Below are 13,812 nucleotides of genomic sequence, written 5' to 3'. Positions count from 1 at the left end.
AGCACAAGGTGAAATCAAGACTGCCGGGAGAAATAGCAAAATCCTGATACGCAGATGACACCACCCTATGGCAGAAAGTGAAGAAGAACTGAAGAGCCGTTTTATGAAAGTGAAAGAGGAGAGTGAAAATGTTGGCTTAAAGCTCAACATTCAGAAAACTAAGATCATGGCATCTTGGTCCCATCACTTCATGGCAAATAGATGGGGAAACAGTGGAAACGGTGGCTGACTTTATTTTCTTGGGCTCCAAAATCACTGCAGATGGTGACTGCAGTCATGAAATTAAAAGATGCTTACTCCTTGGAAGGAAAGTTATGACCAACCTAGATAGCATATTAAAAAGCAGAGACATTACTTTGCCAACAAAGGTCCGTCTAGTCAAGGCTATGGTTTTTCCAGTGGTCATGTATGAATGTGAGAGTTGGACTATAAAGAAAGCTGAGTGCCGAAGAACTGATGCTTTTGAACTGTGATGTTGGAGAAGACTCTTGCGAGTCACTTAGACTGCAAGGAGATTCAACCAGTCCATCCTAAAGGAGATCAGTCCTGGGTGTTCATTGGAAGGACTGATGTTGAAGGTGAAACTCCGATATTTTGGCCACCTGATGTGAAGAGCTGACTCATTTGAAAAGACCCTGATGCTGGGAAAGATTGAAGGCAGGAGAAGGGGATGACAGAGGATGAGATGGTTGGATGGCATCACTGACTCAATGGACATGGGTTTGGGTAAACTCCAGGAGTTGGTGATGGACAGGGAGGCCTGGCGTGCTGAAGTCCATGGTGTCAGAAAGAGTTGGACACAACTGAGTGACTGAACTGAACTGAAAAGTGCCTCACTCCCTCACAAGAGAATTGCAAACAAGTTTTCTTGGCACTGACCACAGCCTGTGTGTGTGCTTGTATGTTTCTGTGTGTGTGTCTGTGTAGAGGGAAATCTTATACACTACAAACTGGACCTCATGGATTTGCAAGGTGATCAAAGAACACTTAAAGCTATGAACATAATTTCAGGTTACTTGCTTGGTAGAGCTTATAGGTAATTGGCTGAAGCAAATGTAAATCTTTTCTTTGAGGATCCAGAAAACACCGATCCTAGGCCTCAAAAAAGGCTTGCAAACAATTTTTCAAGAACAATGAACAGTACACTGTCAAATATAAACCAACATATAAAGAAACAAAATGCTATTAGTGAGAACCAGAAGAAACAGCAGAAATAGCTTCACAAAGGCTTCAACCACATTCTTATTATCAGAATAAAATTATAAAACAATTATGCTTCCTACCTTTAAACAAATAAAGGAAAAACTGGATATTTTCAAAAATTAACAGCATGCTTGAAAAGGACTAGAGTGAACAATTAGGCCCAGATAAATAACAACAAAGAAAAAAATAATGAAACTAAACATAGTAGCCAAAATTTAAAACTCAATGGATGTATTTAAAAGTTGAAGAGAGGGTGCTGGCAACATGGTAGAATAAAAGCTACCTTTATCTGTTCCTTTCAAAGGACAACCGGTAAAACATCTATAACATAACAAAAGTGCCTCCACCCTACACACTAGGATGCTGGAGAATTCCATACATCTGTACATCTAAGAGTGAGCAGACTAGATAGAATATTTAGAAGAGGGGGAAACTGAGGGAGGGAAAGACCAAGGGAAGAGTGACGGTGGTGCCTGTAGTCCTAGCCCTCCAGCTGAGCAGCTGAGACTGCAGCCCCAAAAGACTGGATAGCAGCAGGGGAGGTGGGCACACGACTCCTGCCTCAGAAGCCGCCATGAACACAGAGGCCAAGACAGAGAACCTTACAACACTTCACCCAGCATAGGTGCCTCTCTCTTCTCCCTCCCCCTGCAATGTCAGAGCCTGTAATTCAGGAGATCCTGGATATGAAGTAAGGGACCACCATCCTGGCTAGAGCAGAAGGCAAGGCACCGACAATGCTGGACGCACAAGAAGCAATAATGAGTGCCCAGGCTAACACTGCCAACAGAGGTGATGGAGGATGGAGAGTGAAGATTCAAATATAACTACAGGTAGTTCAGGTAAGAGAAATCAAAAGATTGTGCACCACTTACTGGAAAACAGAAGAAAGGCCTCTAACTTCTCATCCATTGAGTCTGTTATAATCAACCAAAAAGGTGTTTGCCACTTGAAATTTGTCTGTGGAGAAACAGCTCATTAGGCACCGTGAACCACAGTAACACTGCACGGCTTCTGCTGCTGCTGTTGTTAAGTCGCTTCAGTCGTGTCCGACTCTGTGCGACCCCATAGACGGCAGCCCACCTGGCTCCCCCGTCCCTGGGATTCTCCAGACAAGAACACTGGAGTGGGTTGCCATTTCCTTCTCCAATTCATGAAAGTAAAAAGTGAAAGTGAAGTCACTCAGTTGTGTCCGACTCTTCACGACCCCATGGACTGCAGCCTACCAGGCTCCTCCGTCCTTGGGATTTTCCAGGCAAGAGTACTGGAGTGGGTTGCCATTGCCTTCTCCGAACACTGCACTACAAAATGACAATTCTCCAAAAAATAAATGTAAAGTAATGAAATATTGTGACCTAATTGAAACAGATTCAAAATATTTGTCACGAAGAAACTCCACAAACTACAAGAAAACTCAGAAAGGCAGATTCAATGAGCTCAGGAATAAAATTAATGAGCAGAAGTAATACTTTAATAAAGAGATTTAAACTCTAAAATAGAACTAACTGAAAATTCTAGAGCTGAAGAATTCAATAAATGAAACGAAGAATGAATTACAAAGCAACGGAAATAGAGCAGACTGGATAAAAGACAGAATTGGCAAGCTTGAAGATAGAAATTGAGAAAGAATACCAGTAGGAGAGGAATAAAATAAGATATTTTTTAAATCAGAAAATTCTACAAGAGCTGACTGACGCTTTTAGGAAGGACAACATTAGGACATTGGGTATCCCAGAAAAGAGAGAAGGGGACAGAGTTTATTTGAAGAAATAATAGCTGAGAATTTCCCAAGCCTGTGGTAAGAACTGGATATGCAAGTCTATGAAGCTAGGAGAACACCTAATTACCTCAATGCAAAAAGAACTTCTCTAAGACACATCATATTAAAACTGTCAAAAGGGGTTTCCCTGGTGGCTCAGTGGTAAATGATCCGTCTGCCAATGCACGAGACATGGGTTCCATCCCTGATCCAGGAAGATCCTACATGCCAAAGAGCTACTGAGCCCATGCACCACAACTATTGAGTCTGTGCTCTAAATCCTGGGAGCCACAACTACTGAAGCCCATGTGCCCAGGCATGCATGCCACAGTGATGAGAAGCCCTTGTACCACAACTAGAGAGCAGTTCATGTTCGCTGCAGTTAGAGAAAGCCCATGCAGCAATGAAAACCCAATAAAGCCATAAAAAATAACAACAAAAAACTGTCAGAAGTGAATCATGAAGAAAAAAATTTAAAGGTAGCTAAGGGAAAAAGGATAATAACCTATAATGGAACCTCCATTATACACAGAAAATCCTACACTGCCACCAGAAAACCACCAGATGTCATTGATGAATTCAGTAAAGTTGCAGTATACAAAATTAATATACAGAAATCTGTTGTTAATTCTACACACTAATAATGAATTACTCAAAAGAGAAATTAAGAAAATAAGTTCATGTACCACTGCATCAAAAAAGAATAAAAAACCTAGAAATGAACTTATCTAAGGAGGCAAAAGACCTGTACTTGGAAAACTACAAGACACTGATAAAAGGGATTGAAAATGACACAAATAGATGAAAAGATATACCATGTTCATGGGTTGGAATTAATACTGCTAAAATAACCATACTACCCAAGGTAATCTACAGATTCAATGCAATCACTATTAAAATACAAAGGGCCTTTCTCACAGAACTATAGAAAAATAATTTTAAAATTTGTATGGAAATACAAAAGACCCTGAATAGCTAAAATAATCTTGAGAAAGAGAACAGAGTTAAAAGAATAATGTTCTTTGACTTCAGACTATACTACAAAGCTACAAAAACAAATAATAATAAAAATCAAAATTATGACATAGGCACAAAAACAGACAAACAGATCAATTATAGAGGATAGAAAGCACAGAAACAGACCTATGCACTCACAGTCAGTGAATCTATGACAAAGGAGGCAGGAATACACAATGGAGAAGAGTTTTTTTCAAAAAGTAGTGCTCAGAAAACTGGACAACTACATGTAAAAGAATGAAATTAGAACATTTTCTCACACCAAATACAAAAATAAACTCAACATGGACTAAAGACCTAATATAAGACTGGAAACCATAAAAACTCCTAGAGGAAAACATAAGCAGAACATGCTAACATAAATCACAGCAGTATTTTTTTTTTTTTATCTGTATGCTAAAGCAAGGAGAAGGGGATGACAGAGGACAAGACAGCTGGATGGCATCACTGAATCAATGGACATGAGTTTGAGCAAACTCCGGGAGATGGTGAAGGACAGGGAAGCCTGGCGTGCTGCAGTCCATGGGGGTCACAGAGAGTTGGACGTGGCTGAGCAACTGAACAACAAATGCTAAAGCAAAGGAAATAAAAGCAAAAATAAATATGACCTAATCAGACTTAAAAGTTTTTGCAGAACACGAAGGAAACCAGTGACAAAACAGACAGAGTACTAAACGGGAGAAAATATTTGCTAATGGTATGACTGATAAGGGGTCAAAATTCAAAATATATAAAGAGCTCATACAACTCAACGAAAAAATCAAACAGCTCAATTTAAAAATGGGCGGAAGACCTGAATAGACATTTTATAAAGAAGACATACAGATGGCCAACAAGCACAGGAAAAGATGCTCAATATCATTAATCATCAGGGAAATTCAAAACCACAATTAGATATCACCTCACACCCATTAGAATGGTTATCATCAAAAAGGTAAGAAATAACAAGTCTTGGTGAGTATGCCGATATAAGGGAACCCTTATACACTGTTGCTGGGAATGTAAATTGGTGTAACCACTGTGAAAAACAGTATGACTATTTCTCAGAAAAACTAAAAATAAAACTACCATATGACCCATCAACTCCACTTCTGGGTATATATCCGAAAAAAAAAAAAAAAAAAATGAAAACCTTAATTCAAAAAGATACAGGTACCTCAATGGTTAGAGCAGCATTACTTAAAACTGCCAAGACATGGAAGCAACCTAAGTGTCCATCAACAGATGAATGAATGGATAAAGAAGATGTGGTATATGTACAATGGAACACTTTGGTGTTTATTTGCTAAGTTGGGTCTGACTTCTTTCTGACCCAGTGGACAGTAGTCCGTTAGGCTCCTCTGTTCATGGGATTTCCCAGGCAAGAATATTGGAGTGGTTTGCCATTTCCTTCTCCAAGGGATCTTCCCGGCCAAGGGGCTGAACCTGGGTCTCCTGAATTGGCAGGCGGATTCTTAACCACTGAGACACCTGGGAAACTCTAGATATTTCCTTAGTAAGTAAGTAGGTAGTAGTCACTCAATCATATCTGACTCTTTGTGACCCCGTGGACTATAGCTCACCAGGCTCCTCTGTCTATGGAATTCTCAGTATTCTTGCCTGGAGAATTCCATAGACATATGACCCAGCAATCCCACTTCTGGGCATACACACTGAGGAAACCAGATCTGAAAGAGACACGTGCACCCCAGTGTTCATCGCAGCACTGTTTATAATAGCCAGTACATGGAAGCAACCTAGATGCCCATCACCAGATGAATGGATAAGGAAGCTGTGGTACATATACACAATGGAATGTTACTCAGCTGTTAAAAAGAATTCATTTGAATCAGTCCTAATGAGATGGATGAAACTGGAGCCCATTATACAGAGTGAAGTAAGCCAGAAAGATAAAGAACATTACAGCCTACTAACACATATATATGGAATCTAGAAAGATGGTAACGATAACCCTATATGCAAAACAGAAAAAGAGACACAGAAATACAGAACAGACTTTTGAACTCTGTGGGAGAAGGTGAGGGTGGGATGTTTCAAAAGAAGAGCATGTATACTATCTATGGTGAAACAGATCACCAGCCCAGGTGGGATGCATGAGACAAGTGCTTGGGCCTGGTGCACTGGGAAGACCCAGAGGAATCGGGTGGAGAGGGAGGTGGGAGGTGGGATCGGGATGGGGAATACGTGTAAATCTATGGCTGATTCATATCAATGTATGACAAAACCCACTGAAACGTTGTGAAGTAATTAGCCTCCAACTAATAAAAAAAAAAAAAATTAAAAAAAAAGAATGAATACTGGAGTGGGAGGCCATTCTCTTCTCCACGGTATCATCCCAATCTAGGTATCGAACCTGGGTCTCTTATGTTGAAGGCAGATTCTTTACTATCTGAGCTACCAGGGAAACCCTAGGCATTTCCTTACTATATCTGACTCTTTGTGACCCCATGGACATATCTGACTCTTTGTGACCCCATGTATTAGAGCACACCAGGTTCCTCTGCCCATGGAATTCTCCAGGCAAGAATACTAGAGTAGGTAGCCATTTTCTTCTCCAGGGGATCATCCCAATCCAGGATCCAACCTGAGTCTCCTGCATTGCAGGCACAATATTTACCGTCTGAGTCACCAGGGAAGCCCTAGGTATTTCCTTAGACAGCAATAATCCTTCTAGTAGCAGTGAAACAGATGAAAAGTCAATAACCAAGTCAGAGTAGGGGAAAAAGTTACCTGCTTAAACAATGGTGGAAATACATGCTTACACTTACATGGTTCTGACTTACTTTGCTAACCAATGCTCTCCACTGTATTGGTTCCTAAACTAAACTAGGATGTGGCTGAATTTACAAACAGGATTCTTTCAACTCCCAGAGATGATACTTTCACTGATTACTGAATGTTAGGAAACCAGAAAAGAGGAAAATCTAGAAAGGTTCTTAAATTTCAGTCAGCCTTAATAAAAAGTAGTAATCCGGGTTGAGGAAAATATGAAGGATATTCAGGAATTGACATAAAAGTTCCAGTTGAATCACAAACATCTATTTTTTTTTCCTGAGCAAACCTGAAATTTGCATTGTCAAATTAGCCTTTTATTCCAAACAAGTAGAAAACTGATATTTCAGTGATTTAAAATAAATCATGAATGAGTTCAAAGTTCAAACCCAAAGTTCCCAGTGCCTTTCAGAGATTTAATAATATTCAAATAAATATGAAGAATTGTAAGAAAATGGATAATTTTCAGTTGCCTCAACTTTAAATTCCCCCAGAAAGCTGTCTCCAAGGAAATTTAATATCTTTTTTGAAAGTCTTGATGAGAACTATAAGATATCTTAAAATCTGATGAATTAGGTTGAGAGATGAACTGGAGTTTCATAGCTAATGTTACAGGATAGTGCTACCAATGATTGACTAGACTGTTAAATATTCCAAAGCATTATTTTTGTCATAGACTAACACTAATACAGGAGTCTAAATACACAAAATGACATAAACAGACATACTCACTTCTATTTCATTCAGTACTCTGACCTTTGAAACAAAGTCTCAGATGCAAGACTAACGTCAAAGATAAGTCCTTTAATAATGAGCCCCTAATCATTTAAGATTGGTTTTAGTATGAGGTCTCAAGACAAAAACAGCTTATTAATAACTGGCTTGCTAATACCTATGCTGAAACATTATCTCCACAAAAAGAACATAGAGAACATCAAAAGGAAGCTCCTGTAACGTCTTTTAAAAGGTATTCATTTGAATCAGTTCCAATGAGATGGATGAAACTGGAGCCCACTATACAGAGAGAAGTAAGCCAGAAAGATAAAGACCAATACAGTATACTAACACATATATATGGAATTCAGAAAGATGCTAACGATAACCCTATATGCAAAGCAGAAAAAGAGACACAGATGTACAGAACAGAATTTTGGACTCTGTGGGAGACGGCGAGGGTGGGATGTTTCGAGAGAACAGCATCGAAACATGTATATTATCTAGGGTGAAACAGATCACCAGCCCAGGTTGGATGCATGAGACAAGTGCTCGGGCCTGGTGCACCGGGAAGACCCAGAGGGATCGGGTAGAGAGGGAGGGGGGATCGGGATGGGGAATACATGTAAATCCATGGCTGATTCATGTCAATGTATGACAAAAACCACTACAACATTGTAAAGTAATTAGCCTCCAACTAATAAAAAAATAAATGGGAAAAAATAAATAAAAGGTATTAACCGTGAGCATCACCATATTTCAAAGAATGTCAGTCCTTTCCACTCCAGGTTCAGAAACTTCCTTTCACAATTCTTTGAGAAAGCTAATTTATAGTACTGGGTTGGCCAAAAAGTTCCTGCGGTTTTAAAGCAAAAACAGAAGACACATTTTTCATCATTTTCACCAAGAACTTTATTGAACAACATATTCACCGATTGCAACATATTCACCAATATGCAGATGAAACTACTCTAATGACAGAAAGTGAAGAGGAACTGAAGAGTCTCTTGAGGAGGGTGAAAAGGAAATGAAAAAGCCAGCTTGAAAACTCAACATTCAAAAAACGAAGATCATGGCATCTGGTTTCATCACTTCATGGCAAGTAGATGGAGAAACGGTGGATGCAGTAGCAGATATTACTTCCTTGGGCTGCAAAATCACTGTGGACTGTGACTGCAGCCACGAAACTAAGGCGTTTGTTCCTTGGAAGGAAAGCTATGACAAACCTAGACAGCATATTAAAAAGCAGGGACATCATTTGGCCAACAAAGGTCCATATAGTCAAAGCTATGGTTTTTACAATAGTCATGTACAGATGTGAGAGTTGGATCATAGATAAGGCTGAGCACCAAAGAACTGATGCTTTCAACTGTGGTGCTGGAGAACACTCTTGAGAGTCCCTGGGACAGGAAGGCGATCAAACCAGTCAGTCCTAAAGGAAATCAACCCTGAACATTCACTGAAAGGACTGATGCTGAAGCTGAAGCTCCAGTACTCTGGCCACCTGATGCAAAGAGCTGACTCATCGCAGAAAAGACCCTGTTGCTGGGAAAGTCTGAAGGCAGGAGAAGGGGCAGCAGAGGATGAGATGGTTGGATGGCATCACAGACTCGATGGATATGAGCTTGAGGAAACTCCAGGAAATAGTGAAGAACAGGGATGCCTGGCATGCTGCTCTCCAGGGGTCCAGGGGGTTGCAAACAGTAGGACACAACTTGGTGACTGAATAACATTCACCATTTGTTTCACTACCTTCTGACATTTTTCAGGCAATTTTATCATTCCATCGTCCCAAAGATTTTTATCTTTTTGAGCAAGAAACTGTTTCAGCTGCTTCTTACAATCTTCCAGGGAATTGAAATTTTCCATTAAGAGAATTTTGGAAGGACTGAAATAAATGGAAATCTGAAGATGCAGTGTCTGGTGAATACAGCGAATGAATCAGACCTTCCCAGCCAAGCTGTAACAGGTTTTGTCTGGTCATCAGAGAAATATGCAGTCTTGTGTCATCCTGATGGAAGACTATGTGTTTTCTGTTGTCTAATACCAGATTCTTTTCTTTGAGTGCTGCTTTCAGTTGGTCAAATGGGGAGCAGCACTTGTTGGAATTAACAGTTCTGTTTTCCAGAAGGAGCTCATAGTAGACACGTCCCTTCCAATCCCACCATATACACAACATCATGTTCTCTGAATGGAGATCAACCTTTGGTGTGGTTGGTGGTAGTCCATTTCACTTGCCCCATGATCTCTTTCATTCCACATTACTGTATGGTATCCAATTTTTATTGCCCATCACAATTTGTTTTAAAAATGGACTTTTCATTCAATAGAGAATTGAATGCAGAAATATGGTCAAGGTTTTTTTGCTTAACTTACATGGAACCCAAACATCAAAGCGATTAATACAACCAAGCGGGTGCAAATGATTTCCAGTGCTTGATTTGGATTTTCTGGGCATGTTGGCTACTTCCCTTATGATATAAAGTTGACTGTTCTCATTAGTGTCTCGATTTGATCACTCTCAACTTCAACCGGTCTACCTTAACATGGAACATCACCCAGCAAGTAATCTCCAGTACTGTACTTCCTTGATGGCTCAATGATTACAGAGGCCACCTGCCAATGCAGGGACACAGGTTTGACCCCTGGTCTGGGAAGAGTCCCCGTGCCACTGGGCAACTAAGTCCATGTGCCACAATTACCAAGACTGTGCTCTAAAGGCTGGGAGGCACAACCACTGAGCCCATGTGCACAACTACTGAAGCCCGTGCACCCTAGAGCCTGTGCCCCACAACAAGAGAAGCCACTGCAATGAGAAGCCCATGCATTGCAACTAGACAGTAGCCCCTCCTCTCCGCAACTAGAGAAAAGCCCACACAGCAACAAAGACCTAGCATAGCCATAAAGAAAGAAAGAAAGAAAAGAAAGTAAGAAAAGAAAGTAAGAAATCTCCATCACAAACCACAAACCATTTTGTCACGTTTGATTAGTCATGCCACCTTCTCCATACACTGCACAAGTCTATTCTTGTGTTTCAGTTGCCTTTTTACCTTTCATGAAATAATAAAGCATAAAATGCCAAAAATGTCACTTTTTTCCCTTCCATATTCAATATTAAAATACCTACACAAAAATTCACCAATTTTGATGATTTCTTTTAATGCACACTGATATGACAGCTGTTACAATACAATCTAACAGAACTGTTTCAAATGAAGTTAAAGACAACAAAGCACTACTATAGCATCTTACAGAAAACAACCAAATGAAGTTTTTGGCCAACTCAATACATATGCCAAGATGCTAGCAACAATCTGCAATAACAGGCACTGGCTTTTCCCCAAAGAAATGGATTATGAACCCACCATATAAGTAGTTATGAGTGAGAATTACTATTAACTAATACTTCTGCATATGGCAGAGTTTTAGATACTACATCTATGTTTAGTTTACCAGGCTGGGGGTTGATTTTTTTTTTTCCTGTAAATGGCCAGATAGTAAATATTTTAGGCTTTGCCAGCCATACGGTCTGTGCAACTACTCAACTTTGCCTTGTAGCACAAAAGAAAATATATAAATGAATAAGCATGGCTGTGTTCCAGTAAAACTACATAAAAAGTACATACATTTGGCAGTGGGCCAAGTTTGGTCATAGTTTACACACCTATCCAGTACACCAATATAAAAGCAAATGGGGGACTTTCCCGTTCGTCCAGTGGCTAAGAATCTGTGTTCCCAATGCAAGGGGCCTGGGTTCGATACCTGGTCATGGAATTAGATGCCACATGCCACAACTAAAGCATCCCACATGCCGCAATTAAGACCTGATGCAGCCAAATAAGTAAATATTAAAAAAAAAAAAGCTAATGGAATCATACCATTAAAAAGGCAGCCTGGTGAAAGCAGTTTTGTTATGTATATGTATGTTCTTCTATGTATTGTAAGTCTATAACTTCTATAAAGTCCAGAAATGGACTTATCCAAACTTCTTCCTTATGAATTGCTTAATGGTCAACCAACAGGAGCTATAATATTTAAATTCTGATGTGACAGTTGGATCAACAAATCCTTCAAGAGGTGTAAATTTGACAGTGCTGGGAGAGAATGTGGTTTAATAAAGAAATTACCAGTTAAAACAATGCACTAGCACCAGAAAACCTATCCTCCCACACTGGGGAACACTATTATAAATGCTCTAAAGTTATGTCTAGGGAGGAAAAAAGAAAGAATACTGGTATACTGGTAAAGGACTTAAATTTAAGTGTATTATAAAATGCTGGCCTGGTAGGGGTTTTTAACCTATTAATGATATATTTTTTTTTTACTTCTATGGTCATATCTCCTTTAAAAAAATACTATAAATCATTATTTTAATTTGTAATTCATGCATTCCCATCCTCCTATGCTGTTTATCTTTTATTGTAACTATTCAGGGTATTATGAAAATCACAATAAACAGCAACTACCTTTACGTATGTAACTGAGATATGCAGCATTTAAGATTGAGAGAAGAAATCTAAGGCTAAAGGTTCTCAGAGCTCTAGTGGGCACACAGTGGGAAAGCTGAACTTTATTTTCTTCCAGTCAAAGAATCTATAGGTGATATTTTAGTTTGCTACTGATCTGTCATCTTAACATGAAGTTTGTAGATGTTTGTGATGCAAGGAGATTTTTGTTCAAGTTAAAACAAGGTTTCTTTAACCTATTGGAAAGTTTAAGGGCTTCCCAGGTGGCCCTTGTGGTAGGGAATCCACCCGACAGTGCAAGAGAGGGAAGAGATGCTGGTTCGATCCCTGGTTCAGGAAGAGTCCCTGGATAAGGGCATGACAACCCACTCCAGCATTCTTGCCTGCAGAATCCCATGGAGAGAGGAGCCTGGCGGGTTACAGCCCCATAGGGTCGCAAAGAATCTGAAAGGATTGAAGCGGCTTTCCACCCACGCATTGAAAAGTTTAAAGCCTTTCCCTTCAGGGGTTGCCTGGTTACCTTGCATATGACAGCAGTAAAAAGATAAAAGAAGGGGGAACAGGTTAGAGTTTGCTAATATACTGATCGCAGCAATAGATTAAGGCAAGGCTTGAGAGTCATGAAAATTAGGTTTCAGTCAATAACTGGTTGTCTGGTGGTGAGCGAGTCAATTTCTTCATCTCGGTGGGCCTGACTTTCCTCATCTGGAAAGTCTCAACGCACTTGATAGCAACTCTCAAAGACCCCTTCTAGCTCTGCTATTTTAAGACAGGAAGATGTCAAGCCACCTACTATCAGGGCACTAGCTCTCACAATCAAGCCGGGGGTGGGGGTTGGGGAGAAGAGTGACAAGGACTTACCGGTCTGGCCCTCACTCCCCACCCCTCGCCACCTCCATCTGCGGCCCGAGCTCAAGGCATCAAAGGGGTTCCCCCCCCCCCACTTCCCCTCTCTAGCTCTCTCCTACTCCCATTACTATAATTCTCCCAATTCTCCACCTCCCTCCTCTCACCTGGGTCTTCACCCACTGTAACCTTGCCTTTTCCTTAAGGCTCCGGCAGACACGACTCCCACAGCCCCTCGAGTTCTCCCAGCCACGGACTGAGTCCCCTACTTTGCTGGCAACCGAACCCTGCAGGAGCGCGCGCCGCCCCTCCGGACAGGACTCCACGGGCCCCAGCTTTGGCCTCACCGCTCCCGCAAGAAGCCACCGTTCCGACGCGTTTCCCCAAAGAACTTCCCCGAGTGACAGCGCGCTCCGATGCAAGCTCAGTCGTTCAGGCCGCTTCTCCCCTCTTCCCTCCGCTCCTTCCCCGGAGGTGAGTTTGCAAAACCCGGAACGGGCTCTCCCTGAGCAGGCCAAGCCCAGAAACTCAGAGCGTTTGGCGGGAAGGAGTACACCCCTTCCCCAATCTTCTCAACTTGCCACAGCGAGGCTTCTAAGTCCCCTGGACAGGAAAAGGCAAAGGCCTAGGTCGCGGGGGCCGGCGGGGGATGGAGTTCTGAGAGCACCAAGCTGGCAGCCGCAGTCGAACCTCCCGCGGTCGCGGACTACCACTCCCAGAGGGCTCTGCGACAACCAACACGCCTCCCGCCGCAGAGCTCAACCCACCCCCCGCCCCCCGCCTTCAGCTTCGGCTTTTGCTTGGGCTTCAGCTTCAGAAAGAGGGGCGGCCCGGGTGGACAAATCGCTCCCCCCAGCCGCGTGACGTCCGCGCTGGAGTCTGTTGTCTGTCCGAGGCCCTTAAGGCGTCGAAGTAGAGGGACGCGATCTCCTGCATTCGGTACCACCCCCGAGGCCGCTGAGAAAGGGCTGATGTGACATTTCCATCTATGGCGGACTCCCCACTGTCTCTCATTTCAGGATGTTCTGGCTGATG

General features: G+C 41.6%; 1 long non-coding RNA gene across 4 annotated transcripts in view; it reads right to left on the bottom strand.

Annotated features, from left to right (window-relative positions):
• LOC122689691 overlaps positions 1 to 13,483 on the bottom strand; it is a 33,648-nt gene extending 20,165 nt beyond the window's left edge. For all 4 annotated transcript variants that reach the window (XR_006339884.1, XR_006339886.1, XR_006339885.1 and 1 more), the window contains exon 1: positions 13,125 to 13,483. This is a non-coding gene — a long non-coding RNA (uncharacterized LOC122689691). The remainder of the gene's footprint in view (positions 1 to 13,124) is intronic.
• Positions 13,484 to 13,812: the final 329 nt, after the last annotated feature.

The sequence above is a fragment of the Cervus elaphus genome, chromosome X (genome assembly GCF_910594005.1).
Source record: "Cervus elaphus chromosome X, mCerEla1.1, whole genome shotgun sequence".
NCBI lineage: Eukaryota > Metazoa > Chordata > Mammalia > Artiodactyla > Cervidae > Cervus > Cervus elaphus.
This window is presented reverse-complemented; position numbering and strand designations above follow the sequence as displayed.